General features: G+C 38.9%; 1 long non-coding RNA gene across 1 annotated transcript in view; it reads left to right on the top strand.

The window, feature by feature from the left end:
• The first annotated feature begins 2,482 nt into the window (after positions 1 to 2,482).
• The window catches only part of LOC136285792 (uncharacterized), a 147,271-nt gene continuing 134,924 nt past the window's right edge, over positions 2,483 to 14,829 (top strand). Inside the window, exon 1 of the long non-coding RNA XR_010719530.1 lies at positions 2,483 to 2,617. This is a non-coding gene — a long non-coding RNA (uncharacterized lncRNA). The remainder of the gene's footprint in view (positions 2,618 to 14,829) is intronic.

Here is a 14,829-nt window from a genome sequence, read left to right as displayed (position 1 = left end):
TTTCCCAACCTTTTTTTTTTTTTTTTTTCCTTTGGTTAAAATGAGGGGGAAAAAAAGACTCAGTCAGGTCCAGAGCATTAATTTGAACTTACACTCGTAACAAGAGAAGCTGAAGAGCACTAGAGGAGGATCCTGTAAACAACAGAGCATTCTGAGGTTGAGCTCAGATACCTTCTGTAATCAACCTCCCCAGCGTTTATTTTCTTGATCTCATTAGCAGGCATCATAAATCACCGTGGAAGACATGTAATTAAGGGAAAGCTGACCACAGATAGGGAAATAGGACTGCTGAGGAAAATAAAAGTCAGAATGCAAATCTTGGACAGGAATAAGGTACAACTCCCCATACATTGTATTATGATGTGTGCTTTCCAAACAAACACAACAAACCCACACTAATTCTGTAAATGTGAATGTAAATCCGCTGATCTGCAACTGTCATTCTTAATGAGTCTTGATCCCTTAGTAATAAATAAATGAGATCCCAACATTTTAGACCAGTTCCACTGAATTCTCTCTTGGGAGAGCCCAGGGGCCTTTGTAAAGGGCCAGAAGTTTGGAATTTTAGGTCTTGGTACAAGAGCGAGGTCAGGCTGGGATAAGCCTGGGATTCTGCTGGAATTTCTGCACACTGTCCGTGACGAGCTCTCTTTAGGACCTTCACGTCAGAACTCACAGAAAAAAAACTTGTGTTGCTTGCCAATGTTGAAAGGAAGGTTGAGTACTGGACACGCAGTGTGCTCATCTCACCAGAAAGGATTCCTGCAGGGCTCTGTTCCCTCTCTGCCATTGAAGACTTGGGAAATACAATCTAGCAGAGAAAATAATATTTTTTAATATTTTTTTGTTTTAGAATTTATCAGACTATGCCGCATTTTCCTTGGAGGCTCGGTACACGCAGTGATAAGAGAGGAGAACACGAGAAGGCAAGAAAGGAATTTTAACAGTGAAAGCAAAGTCCGGCGCACCAGCTTGGTGCACTGAATGCATTTGAGGACTGAACATTCTTGTTCTGTCTTTTGAATGCTAATCGGGTGTGCTGCAGGTTGTATGACACACATTTATCCAGCAGGAATCAGCTGCAGCACAATAAGCAGCAGTGTAGGGTGTAATTATGGCTCTGTGCCTGCCTTCACAAGCTGGGCTTAAAACAAAATACAAGTTCTGCAGCGCTAAAGGAAATTCTACAGTCCTTTCTATTAGGGAAAAAATGAAGACATTAGGGATCCTATATAAACTGAAGTACCTTAAACATGCCATAGGAATAGCCCTCTGTTGATTTTGTTGCTTAATCCAGTATGTCTCACTTTGACCTCTGCTTCCAGGTATTAATTCAACACAGATTTCAGCACTGGTATTGCAGCATTTTATGATGTCAACTTGGAGCAATAAATTCAAACCTGACAGTTGATTAGGGGACTAACAACTTTTTACCTCCTTGAAAAGAAATATGCAAGCACTTTCACAGGGTTGGTTTTCATCATCACTATTATTATTATTATTATTATTATTATTATTATTATTATTATTATTTTCTTGTGAAAGATCTCAAAATCGCAGGTTTCTCCCACAGTTTCTTGTTTCTTTCCCCCTTTCTAATATGCATCTTCAGAAACTGCACACTAAAAGCTTCACGAGATCGTCCACATGAAGATAGAATATTTTTAAAATAGATAATTCAAAAGTTAAAGAGGTGTTTGCCTTTCTCAGACACATTTATTGTTTGCCTCGGAGGCCAATAGAATTATTGATTTTTATAGAGAAAAAGAAACCTCTTTGAAGATTTGGTCTGACCTTCTGCATAATGTAAGTCAAATAAATCCACTCTTTGAATTGAGCAATCATCCTCTCTATGGGACTTAGTTACTTGTGGCAAAACTTCAACTTGTGCTTTACAAACACATCCGCTCATGGTTCTGAAAAACAAAAGGGAAAATTATCCGTGGACTGATCACTTTTGATAAAGTGTTGTAACAATGTTTTTATGGATAATTTTTTGAGAAGTTGCAGCAAACTCTACTGTGAAACTTTCTGCAATTCTCTGTGCAGTTTAAGGATCTTGAGAAGCATGCAGTGGGGGCCACCTGACACTGGAAAGCTTTTCTGGTGTTCTGAAACACCGAGTTTGTGCTGAAACAGTTTATTGTTTGAGGGTTTTTTTTGTTTTTTTTCTGAGATGGAAGGAAACCTTATTTTGGAGGAGTAAATAATTTCATTTGTGCAGCTCATTATTTTGAAGCATTAAGAATTTAGGTGAGTGCCAGAGCCAGAGTTTATGATCTCATAGCTCTTTTCTTCTTCTGAAACCTACTGACAGCCCGAGGCTGGGACACCTCAGCCTTGTGGGAGGAGCAGGAGCCGCCCTTTTGGGGCGTGGAGGGCAGGTGGGGCATCTCTGGGCTGTGCCCAAGCTGAGAGCTGGGAGGAAATACTTAAATTATCAGAGGATGACAAACTGCTGTGCTCTTCCTCATCACTGCAACTCACTGCAGGGCTGCTCTTGGCTTGAACTGGGAAGCAGCAATTTACAGAGTCTCAGCTGAAGGATTCTCATACCAGAGGTCAAGAAACAGCTCAAGACCGGGGTGGATGCAACTTGTCTGACGGAAGAGTTAAGGTATTTTGAATTCTACTTTTATTTATAATCTTTGGCCTTTCCTTGAGTTGCCTGAGAATCTCTGCTGGGTGAGGGCAGCTCCACGCCCAAGCTTGGGCCCAGGTTTTTACATAAAAGAAAACAAATCACCCAAATCTTCCATGAGGTGGAACTGTCTTTTCCACACAACCCTCATTTGTGCTTTCTGAATATTAAGGTTTTTCTGAAGCAGTTAAGAAAATTGCACCCAGAGATGCTTGTTCTGACACAGGAGAGGTCAGGCCCTTGGGAGTGAGTAATTCTTGTGTTCAGGGCAGGCTGGTTTATGTTGGGATCAAAAATTGCTTTGCTGCAGAACCAGAGAGGCTGAGAGCACGTCCACGCTATATTGGGCAGTGTGTGAAATGCAGCGTTGGGAATGGTACTCACTTGTTCATCTCCTCAACAAATAAAATGGAAATAAATCAGGATTATATTGACAGCAAACAAACTTGTAAACCAGAGGTTAAATAAGCACCTGCATTGCATGGAAGTGTGAGTTTGAAGCAAGAGGCAGAGGTGGTTTTCACCCCAAGTGAAATTACTCTATAGAAATGTGCCCAAAGAAAGGATAAAGCAAAGACACTGTAGTGTTCTACATTTCAATTGTTAATTCCCCTGCATTGTTTCTGTTCATTTTTCCTCTGATTTCTAAAACTTGTTGTTGTTGTTGTTGTTTGTTTTTTGTTTTTTGTTTTTAATGAAGTGATGTTGATTGGTCTTCAAAATTCTTGGATTCAAAGGGGTGTGTGTCCTCCTAAACTTGTATGTTTGGGACAGCAGGACCTGGTTTTTCATCAACACTGGGCTACTGCTGCTCTAAGAGATTTTTCCACTACTTGTGATAGGAAACTTCTACAGCTTCTCCAGTGAATTTGGACAGGGGTTTGATTCTAAAATGTGCTTTAATTCTTTATGGTTTAATGATGAAAATCTGCATTACAATATGTGCGCCTTTTATCTGGAAGGAAATTTTTCAATGTTAATGGCATCTGATTATCTGTAAATTCACCCTTCCAGAGATTATGTGTTTTAACAGCCCGATGTAGAAGAAGCCACATCCTAATGGAAACTCTGTGGGAGAGCAAAAAATGCAGCAATCCAAGTCATTTAAGATCGTGGCAAAAATACAACTGGCACAAATAATAATTTGTTGGGAGGGTCAGCTGTTGCTAAAATGCACTGTCGTTTAAATGGAGCAGGGCTGGAAATTGTAGTCCATCTCTTTTCTTTTTCTTTTCAAATTCTAACCACTTCTTTGTCCCTGTTGTTTAAAACTGTCATTTTCATGGACGTAACTAAGAATCTTCACGAGGACTGCAGTTGTCAGGATGTTTTCAGTAGGAAAGATAATCTTGTGCGTCCTGTGGACTTCTCGGGGGTGTTTTTCAGGGAAGCCACTGGTCGTGTGACCTCAAGCGTGTTCATAACAGGGCGAGTTGATTCAGAGAAATCTTTTCCAGGAAGTGGCTGAGGGAGGCATTGACTGGGGAAGAGCCCCAGTTTTTTGATATGGAAAATATCGAGCTTGGTCTTTATTAGCTAGAGAGGTTTTTAGTGTAGATGTGGAGTCCACAGGAAGTGGACTGTAGGAAATGTTTCTGCTAAAGTTCTCCCTTTCAAAAACTCAAGTCAAAAGGCAAGTTGAAGCCCAAAGAGAAATGGGCCTTTCTGTGGTTTTCTGCTGAATTTTGATATTGAATGAGCAGGAGTGCTGGGAGGATGTGGGTTCTCTGTATCTGGGGAAAATCAGTGTGATTGTGCAAGATGCTGAATGATGTGGTCAGGCTTTGAAGTGAGCCATGCTTTGAGCAGGTGGTTGGGCTGGAGAGCTTCATTTATCCCTCCTAACCAAAATCTTTCTTGATTTCTGTGTGATGGAGGTGGATACATCAGGTGTCGGGAGGGTGAGTGCCCCGTGCTTAGAGATGCCAGCATGGGTTTGCAAGGTGTGAAGATAACCTGCTAAAGGAACAGCTCAGAAAAATTTAATATCCTTCAGAGAAATTGAAAATTCATCTTATATTTCCTTTTTTGTTTAGCAAGAAAAAAAAAAAAAAGAGGAAAATGTTAAGACTGAGCTTGTTTCTGGCCAAAATTTTAAATGCTTCACTCAGAAGAAGCTGAAGCGCTTTCACAAGAGACCTTCTTATTTGGATTTTTCTGCTCAATAAAATTTAAATTGTTACAGCTCTGTAATGTTGCCAAGATCTCAGGAAGGTTTCAGAATATAAATTTTTTTGCATGATGTCATTAGGAAACACATCAGAAACACAAGGGAAACTTGTAGGCAAGCCCACACTCTGTGTACCAGCAGCCACTTGCAGCCCACAATTCTGTAAATTACTCTAGCAGCTCAAATGTGATTAGGAAAAAAATGCCTCTGAAGGAATCTGTGAAGGGACACGCATCCCATGCCACTTGGTGCTGTGAAAACTGGAGGCAGGTTACTCCTTCCTAACACATTACCACAACAAACAAATTGTTTTTGCAATTGGTTTCATTCTCGTTCAGACAAAATTATAGTGGAAAACCCCATGATAATGAGTGTGACATGCACATTAATATAAAATGAATTCATTATGATCAGCATCACTACAGCAGATTCTAAATGAATTAATAATGACAGGGTAGTCAAAACAAAGTGGAGCCACACTTAGTTAAAGCCGTAACATGCTGTTAATGACACCATTAAACAGGGGCTAGAGAGCATCAAAAATTTGTTGTGCAAAATTATAGTCTTGGGTGCAGTGTGCTTGTTTCTGTGCCTGGTCGTCAAACACAGACACAGCTGGCAAAAAATTGTTTCCTTTTTACCTACCAAATGAATGGTTTTCCCATTACACAAAATAAAACAATTCTGGTTTACACTGACCACTTAAAATAATCTTCAGCGAAAGGTTGGTAAATAATTCAGGCTGAAAAAACCCCAAGCATTCTGCTTGGACAGTTTTAGTTTAGTTTTTCCACTAAATAAGAAATAGAAGTGAATGTGTATATTATTATTTATTTTGTGTTCTGAATTTTTCACAGCAAAAACTTTCATGCAGTCAAAATCTGTGAATCTGCATGCTGCCACAGCTTATTTTGCATTTTCTATCTTCAAGGGTACTTTCTTATTTTAATAGTAAACTTGATATAAGCATGGAAAAATAGGTTTAGTGAATGAGTTACATAGCTTGAATTTTAATAACCCTTTACATATTTTTACCTTCCTTCTCACCAGGTAGCAGCTTGCACTGTGTCTTGCACCTTTTTTCATCCTAGAAAATGAATTCTAATTCTCTGGGGATGAAAATAACATTAGCACAACACGCAGGAGCTGTGAATTCAGGAGTGCATAAACTAAAGTAACAGCCAGCAGTTTTAGTTCAGTGTTCTAATTAGTCTGATTACCAGACACAGCTACAGAAGATTTAAGAAGCCTCGTTGTTTTCTGACCTAGAGCCGCTGTTTTTTTAACTAATCCAAAAATCTATATCCTTTCCATTTACATTTCTTCTTTTGCTTGTAAAAATATGTAATGGAAAGCACTTTTTCCTAGCTCAGAGTATGAATGGTTGGCAAATATTTCACCTAGAACTCAGTTGCATCAAGTTTTATATATGAAGAGCTAACAATTTAAATTTTATTTAGCAGAAAAATCCAAATAACTTCTTTCATGAAAATGCTTCGGCTTTTTCTGAGTGAAACATTTAAAATTGTGTCCACAGACATGCTCAGTCTTAAAATTTTCCTTTTTTTTTTTTTTCCTTCCTAAATGAAAATGGAAATACAAGAAAAGTTTTCAGTTCTTCTAAAGAGTATTTAATTTTTCTGAGCTGTTACTTCAGAAGGTTCATGTTTTTAGTTTTCAATATGAAATCTGACACTTCAAAGAATGAAGCTGAATCTCCTGACTCTTACCTGTTGTTTATGGGATTAAAAAAAAAAAAAATCCTTTATCTGTTGCCTGTCAGTGCCACTGAAGTAACCATTCTTCCTCTATTATGAGACGTGACAAATAGGAGCACCTCCACTCCATTTGTCTTTTTTACAACATTCATTACTGTGTAAAGTTCTGGAGTGTCCTCTCTTATTTGCCTCATCTATAAACATCTCAATCTTAGCCTGCTCATTCCTTAAGGGGAAGGCTTGGCGTGCCTCTAATCGTTTTTGCCATCCATCAGTGAACCCTTTGTACCTTAAAAGGAATGTAATGGAGAGAAGGGAACCAAAACTTGGCAATTCCAGGGGGAAATGTACAACACTTACAGCATTTAATGGAGTAGCATTACAAAGATCTTTCTCTAGCCTCTAGTTTAACGTCAAAGAGGTTTTTTCTGGGCTTACAAACTTATAAAAGCAACATACTGAAATGGCTGGAAAGAATATAGATTCATTAGAAATATTGCTGGTCAATGATCACATTCCCTACGTCTGCCCAGATATCCTAGTTCAGGAAAATGCTTTTCCTCTTATCACAGTTTTAATGATAAGCCCTTTCCTTTTGGAAAGCTTTATCAGTAGCTAATATAAAAAAATGACCAAATTGTAGCAATTCTGAGGCACTCTGAAATCAGTACTTTGAGTTTTCTTGCAGATCTAAAAATCAGAATGAGATTGTGCTGTACAGAAAATAATGCTCAAAATTACTCATATTTTCTAGTACAGCTGAGGTTAATTCTTTTTCACTTTTTTTTTTTTTAATGTAACTTGTACTTCATAACTAACAGCAAACTAAGCTCGTAGTTGGGCATTTATTATCTTACACTATTTTCTGTGATAATAGAATGATTACCCTAATTATTACAGCTGGGCAGCTATTGACATAAAATGTGCTGAAATTCTATTTTTGTTCCACGCCCACTTTAAATCCCACCCTCCATGCATTTTTAATTCTGAACACGGGACGTTGTTAGTTCCTGTTGCTCGAGGTCCTTTGTCATCTTGGGTTTCTCTTTAAAATTTCTACAAACTGAATAAGTGAAGTCTGCTAAGAAGACTGGAAATGACAAAGGCAATGGATGTAACTTGTAACCAAGTAATGGTGTGTAATGTGCATATTTGCATATATTCAAATTAAGGCCTTTGCCTTCTATGTGTTCCACAGAAGAACTGAGTTTGGGAGGCACCTCTACAGGACTTTGGGCCCAACCAGCCTGTTCAAGCAGGGTCACCTGGAACTGCTTGTCCAGGACCACGTCCAAATGGTTTTTGGGAGTATCTCCAAGGATGGAGACTCCACAGTCCCTCTGGACAACCTTGGGCAAGCAGAATATGTCAAGGCAGAATTGTTCTTACTGTCCTGGGGCCAGCAGATATCCTTGCTCTCCTTATCCTTAAACCTCTGCTGGTTTTGCTGCAATTCCCAGTGACTCACACCCCCACTTAGACCTTAATTATGTTGGACCACAATCATGTTGGAGTGTAAACTTTGGAGTTTCTAGCAAATGATGGGCATGTAAAAATACAGTTTTACAGGCTTTCAGGGTTCAGCTACAGACTTTTCTATTTCTGCTGATTTCTTTAGCTTAATTTTGTCTTCTCTAAAAAAAAAAATTGTGTAAATACATTGCCAATTATATTTAAGGCAACTTACAAAATAGTTCACAAAAATGTATATAATAATTTACAAATGATGTGTAACAAAAACAGGTTATAGAACCATTTTAATATGTTACAAAAGAGTCCTTTTTCTTGCTGTGCCTGGTAGGATTCAGGTCCTCCCACTCCACATTTCAAAGTTCTTTAGGGCAGTAGTTATTCTCAGGCAGAGATGCCAATCCTATGGGCTGGACAGTGCCTCTGGTTTGCACCTCTGTGTCAGCGAGCAGGTTGAGGGCTAAATGAATCCTTTAGGTAGCAGCACCGGCTCGCTCTCAGCAGCTCTCAGCACCAGGGAAGGTATCACAGCTAAAAATACTGTCTGGGAATGAATTCCTGTTGCAAGTGTCTGCAATCAGCTTCCTAATCTTTCCAGTGCAGAATAAAAAAAAGTGGCTCGTGTTTCTATGTGAGATTATGATGTTGAAGCTAATAATAATAAAAAAAAACGGTCAAACCCATGTTTATTTCACATTCTTGAGTGAATGTGAACCTTTTTTTCCCGTGGTATCTTACATCTGAATCTGTTAGAGGCAGTTTTGTGTATATGTTTGCATTCAATATACAAATACATGCATGGAATGCAACGTTTCGTTGCATTCCAGAGTAGGAGTCAGCAAAGAGGGAACAGGAAAACCCTTCCTTGCTCTGCCTGGCTTTGAGTTGAATTCCAGCTGCCCCTCAAAATGGTGAGCGAAAAAGGGCTGAGCAGTTGTGAATGGTCTCTCCGCAGTTCTGTTTTCACAATTGCACTCAAAAAGAAGTGCAAATGTTCAGCTTTGTTGTTGCAAAGCAGCAATTTGCCGTAAAGCTGCGGGATAATTACTTTTGAAACAGAAACCGATGGGATCCAAACTGGTTCTTCCGGACGGCAAAACCGCTTGCATGAGAATTTTGCAGTTCTCTGGTGGCTTTACCTACTGGAGGCAATTAGCATTTTAAAAAGTAATTAAATAAAAAGGTAACATTCCCGGATGCTAGCTGTGGTAAACTCAAGCAGTTTCATTCCTGCACTTGATCTTCATTCAGGCAAATCCTGTGTGTGACCTCCCTGTTACTCACACGGATAAGGATGGCTTTTGGGGACAGAGGTGCCGTAATGGGACCCTAAACACGAATTAACAATACCTTGTCTCCGCACACCTTAATGCTGCAGAACAGTGAAACTGAATGGAACTCCGGCTGCTTCTGTGTAATAAAAGATGCATCCTTGTGACTCTGGTGAGACTGTCAAGAAAAAGTGAACTTTATGGTTACTTTTAAGGGTTTCTGGTAGGAATTCAATGCCACGATGCCAAGAATTAGTTCACCCTGTAGGGAAAGCTTGGTAGGTTAAGGTGGTTTGTGCCAAGACCCATAAAACTCCTCCTTGGGCAATCCAGAGCTTGCTCTAGAGCAAGTTTTCTCTGGTTGCCTGGATCAGACATCCTTCCGGTGGGACTCTGGAGCCAGAGCAGGTTTGAAGCTATCAGCACACTCCCAAACTGCCTCAAGATCAGAAACAGCACGTGCTTCGCAAAGGCCAGCAAAGAAGTGACTTCAAACACATCACAAATGCAAAACCAGCCAGCAGAGTGGGTCTTGAGTGCGCAGAGAAGAAAAGCAGCGCTGGGAGCAGCGTCCTAGTGGATTATTTCTGAAAGAAATACTGTCTGCCTGCCACACAACAGGAGTAAAGCTATCGAGCTCTTTGTCGCACCCGCAACAGCGAGGGCCCTGTCCCCTGTGCGGCGTTAATAAATGCACAGGCTGAGGAGTGATGATGCCTTGATGTGGCAGTTTGTCTGTAAATTTAGTTGAGATGAAGTTAGAGGGTATCTTTGCCTTGTTTTATTGCATCTCAGATCGACAGCTCGCTTCAGATGAGCTTGCTGGGGAGGTGGATAGCATATGGTGGAGCACAGGGACCTTAAATCATTTTGGTTTATAAATATTGGATCTCCTTCCCATGTTTTGATTTTCCAGTGGCAAACACCTCTTGCTGTTTAAACTGTAGCTACTGTATCAGCAAAGGAAATGGTAGAACTTGGAGTGGATAACCATTAATACATTAATCATAAATAATTTCTCAGTATCTGATTACCCAAGCATCAGTTCTTAAAAAGAGAAGCCTCATTATCCTCTGTGTGTGTTGTTGGTGTGAATATGACTGCCGGAATCAAGTTCAATGTCAGTTTACTTCTTTTATTATCAGTAATATTAGATTATATTTTTTCCATCAGTAAATTGTAAATGCACCTAAACCTGTACTCGGAGGTCCATTGGCTCTTGCTGAGTTCAAACTGAATCCCCTCTAATGTGAATCCTCATTGAGACAGGGGAATATAAAGAAAAAGTAATTGATTTAAACACGGACACATGTTTGAAGCCAGTTTAAGGAATATTTTTTTTGAAAAAGCTTCTTTTGGGCACCTGTTTTTGGTATTTTTCTGAGCATGCCTGCAGGAATTTCATGGGATTAAAGTTTGGCTGTTTCAGATGACTTTCTACAAAAATACAGTAGGGCTGCCTTTATAACCTTGAATTGTGACAAAATTCAGGTTAATGCGAGAAAGTCATTGACAGTTTTCGGGACTAGTGGCTTGATTGCTCTCTGAAAATTCATATACTAAGAGATACCTTTTTTACATGAGCCACAGAGGAGTCGAGCTGCAAATGCTCTGCGTTGAAGAGTCTGTCATGAACAGAGTATAACTGCAGCTTGCACCATCACCATTGATTTTCTTTTACGATTGGCTTTTAATGAACTTTATCTCTCTTCATGTATGGCCACAGAAGTTTTCAGAAAAGAGAGACAAGGGCCTGGTGTTTCTGCAACAATTTTAACCCAAACCAAACCAGTGCCTAGAAGACCTAATAAGTTTAAATGAATTTAAATGAATTGGGATTTATAGTTCAACTCATTTCTCTACTTCCACTAGAGGAAATAAAGACTAGTGTTTTCTTTAATAAATAGAAATCGTTTAGTAATGGACTATGATCTTAAAGGGAAACAACAAGCCTTAGTCCCTGACTTGAGCTGTTGCTCTTTGCTTTCTGATTCTGGTACAAAAGATGTCAGAAGTGGTTGCTCCCACTCCTTGTCACTTTGTAAGCGATGGAGTTTGTGAATATTTCAGACTTGCTAGAAAAGTTCATAAGAAAAACACAGGTTATAAATTAATTATGACCCTCCCTCATAATAAACTTACCAAGTGTAAAGTTACCTTAGAATCAGTGAGACTCTTGCTGACCAACAGTCAGACTCACTGAGTAATTTCGAAGTAGTGAGCAGGGAGTGAGCACAGAGCAATTTTTCTTCCCATTTTCTTTTTAATTGGCTTTCTGCTAACAGCACTTTGAGTGGTAGTTAGTTACATGTGTTGCTGCATTATACTCACCAGCCCCCCTGGAGAACACCAGACTAATTAGAAACACTGAGCTCTCACTTGTAATTTATAATCTGGCAACAGAAGCAAGGAAATTTAAGAAGTACTGTAAGCACAGACCTCCACGACCCAGGCCAAGGCAGCTCTTTCCAGAAAGGTCAATATCCTTGAGAGCCTGAGATATTATAGGTCTGCCTGACTTGACATTCCAGTGTCAGGAACAGTAATGAGTTTCTTAGTCTGCACTCCAGAGAGTCTAAAATTAACCCCCTATCATCTCCAAACTTGACCTCAATCACAGCAATTAATTAACAGGCACTGGAAATACCTTAACAATGGAGATGAGTGAAGGGACTCTGAAGGGAACAAAAGACACTTTTGTTTTACATTTCAGCGCATTTCGCCTTTTCCCCAGCTCTGTTTGGAAATCATATTTTTTTGTAAAACCCCGAAAGAATACAATGTAAAGACCAAATCCTTGACCTGATGAAGACATAAGATCTGGACATCAGTTTGCAACTCAAAATTATGTGCTTTTTAAAGTCAATTTTATTTTTTGTGGAAAACCGTGGAGTCTAGGAGGCACGTGATGAAAAAAAAAAATCACACTTGAAGGCAATCAACAGTGGCATCAGCTTTACTCTTATAATTTGCCATCCTATACTCACTTAGCACCAAAAAAAGTAGTTTCTGAATAAAACTGTTGCTGAACTAAAAGGCTCATTCATTCCAGCTTTTAATTTTGTGTGTTCTAACAATATAGGTAATTATGGGAGAAATTGATTAAAATGTGCATAAGAAATAGGAATGCTGAACCGAATGGTTGGAAGGTACTGCACGTATATTTGTTTGAATGATTGAAGAAAATATGCTCTCAGGGAAAAAAAAAAAGCAGTATTTGGAAATTTTTTTGAGGGAACACATTTATCTTAAAAAAAAAATTCAGTGGGACAATTTGCTTGTCTTGGAAGTCCTGCATTGATGAAGTTGATGCTGTGCTTCATGAAGAATGTTATTCACCTCTGTAAATATGTAGGATATACACTGAGCTTGGTGAAATGAAAACAAAACAATTCAGATTCGTTGGTGCTAAGTTATATGCATGCCTTAACGGTGCTTTCCAGACCATGACAGCCTCAAAGGAATGAAATAAAAAAGAAAATAGTTCATTCATTTGCCAGGAATAATATCTCATGAGTTATCTAGAATTGTTTGTCAGAAGGAAAGAACCTTGCTTACCAGGAGTAGATAATGCAGTAGTTTTCACCCAATGTGAATATTAGAGAGCAGCCAGAGATGATGAATCAAGACATGTACAAAAAATATATAATTTAAAAAAAAAATCAAAGGGGAAGTGCTTCTCATCCTGGGATTTTAGCTGGTAAATGGAAAACTCCTGACGTTTTTGCACTGCATATTTTAGAGTATTACAATTAATCAAATACACATTTTCCTTTCCGAGTAAAATTACATTTTATAGTTATTGCTGCTTCTGTGGCTCATTCTCTGCTCTCTGATTTAACAGTGGCTTTAAGCTTTCAATTGAGCTTTAGATAATTTAGATAAAAATTTTTATTCCCATATTATGGTTCCTTCATGCCCACCCATAAAAAAGGTTTTACTGCCGTTCGTGTTGTACAGGTGATCTCACAGACAAATCTCCTTTGCTGTTCTTTGTTTTTGCAACTGTGTGAGGGTGGCTGAGAAGAGACAGACAGATAATTCTGAGTTAATTGGCTACTGATAAAGTACAGCTTCCTGTTAACAGAGAAACCAATAACAACAGTTTAAAGAAGTCACTCTTAGCTCTTTGGTGGGTTACTTCAACAAAGAGTGGCCTGAAGTGTTTTAATGCAATAGCTGACTTCTCCTGTAAATTTTGATACTGCGCATAGATGAAGTTTCCCTGTTCCAAGCCCTTACCAGCATGGTACAATGCAATGAAATTCTGTCCCTGAGGACAAAGAAAACACCACTGGGAATGAACTTCAGAGGTGCTAAACAGAAATGAAGCAAGGCTAAATGACTGGTTGAATAATCTGCCTAAATTCTGGTTAACAGAAGGACAACAACAAAAAAATTTAGAAATTTGGACAGATTTAGAGTCTGTTTTTTTAAAACATTGAAGTCAGTCAATGTTTTAAAATAAACAGTCATAAAACAAACTGATGGAAGAATTAGCTATTGAAATTACATCCTGCCAGGAAAAACAATGTCATAAATATTTTTTTCATAGGTTTGTGGTGGAGCTATTGCTTGCACAGAATTAATTGTTATGTCTTTGTTTAGATTCTCCACTTCTTTTAATGATCTGTGTTAGTGTCTTATGTGGTTGACTACCCCAGAAAATTAGGAGTCCATTAGTGTATAGATTAAGTTATGTAGATTTGAAATGTTGGATGGGCAAGGGAAAATCACATCAGGGAATAGAATTAATTTTCAGAATGCAGCTAAATGAAGTGTGGGAAGATAGGTTAAAAGCAAAGTTTCTCTTCCTTTTTCAGGTGATTCAAATTATGTGATGACTGTGGCGAAGAATGCAGTTGTTTTTAAACACTTTACTGATCCAGGCACTCAGTGTTACCTTAATTCATGAAATCTCTGGGGTATTTTCAGAGAAAAAAATATTTCATGTTAATATTTTTAATTTGAGCAAAAATGTGTTGAATAATAGGAAGAAAATATCTTTCTGTTTAGCTGTAATGTTAGACGAATGTTCACGCCCAAGGACAGAGTCACATTTCTGATGAGCTAAGCAGGATGTAGTTTTTAAAGATTTGAGGTGAAATGATAACAGAGGGTCCTGCATGATTGATTCTCTTTTCCTTCTCATTTGTTGCCACACATCTTGTTTTTAAGTTAAAGTATATACAAGGACTGGAGCAAAAACACAGCTGAGGCCAAAGCTCTTCCCATTTCGTAGAAAGTCCTTCCTCCTTTTTTCCCAATGGGCTTTGAAGAACGGCCTTTTGTAGATCAATAAACCTACTGTGGATCAAACAAACCTCCCAAAACTCACTTTAATCTAAAGAAGAGTTACTTGGACTCCAATGCGAGCCTTGCTCTGGTCTTGTGTTTGGAATACGTCTTGTAATTCCCTGGGGAATGTCACTGAGAAAGAGGAGGCAGCTACCTAAGGAGATGCACAGCCACTGCCACAGAGGGCTCTTCTTTCCTTGCAGCAGGGCGAGGAGGAACTCAGGAATTATTGCAATTAGCGAGCATTTCTCACTAGAAGAA

This window comes from Chamaea fasciata, unplaced genomic scaffold (assembly GCF_029207755.1).
Source record: "Chamaea fasciata isolate MVZ Bird 193981 ecotype frontalis unplaced genomic scaffold, bChaFas1.0.hap1 SCAF_2, whole genome shotgun sequence".
In the NCBI taxonomy this organism is placed as follows: Eukaryota; Metazoa; Chordata; class Aves; order Passeriformes; family Sylviidae; genus Chamaea; species Chamaea fasciata.
The sequence above is the reverse complement of the archived record's forward strand: the minus strand, read 5'-3'. Positions and strand labels throughout refer to the sequence as shown.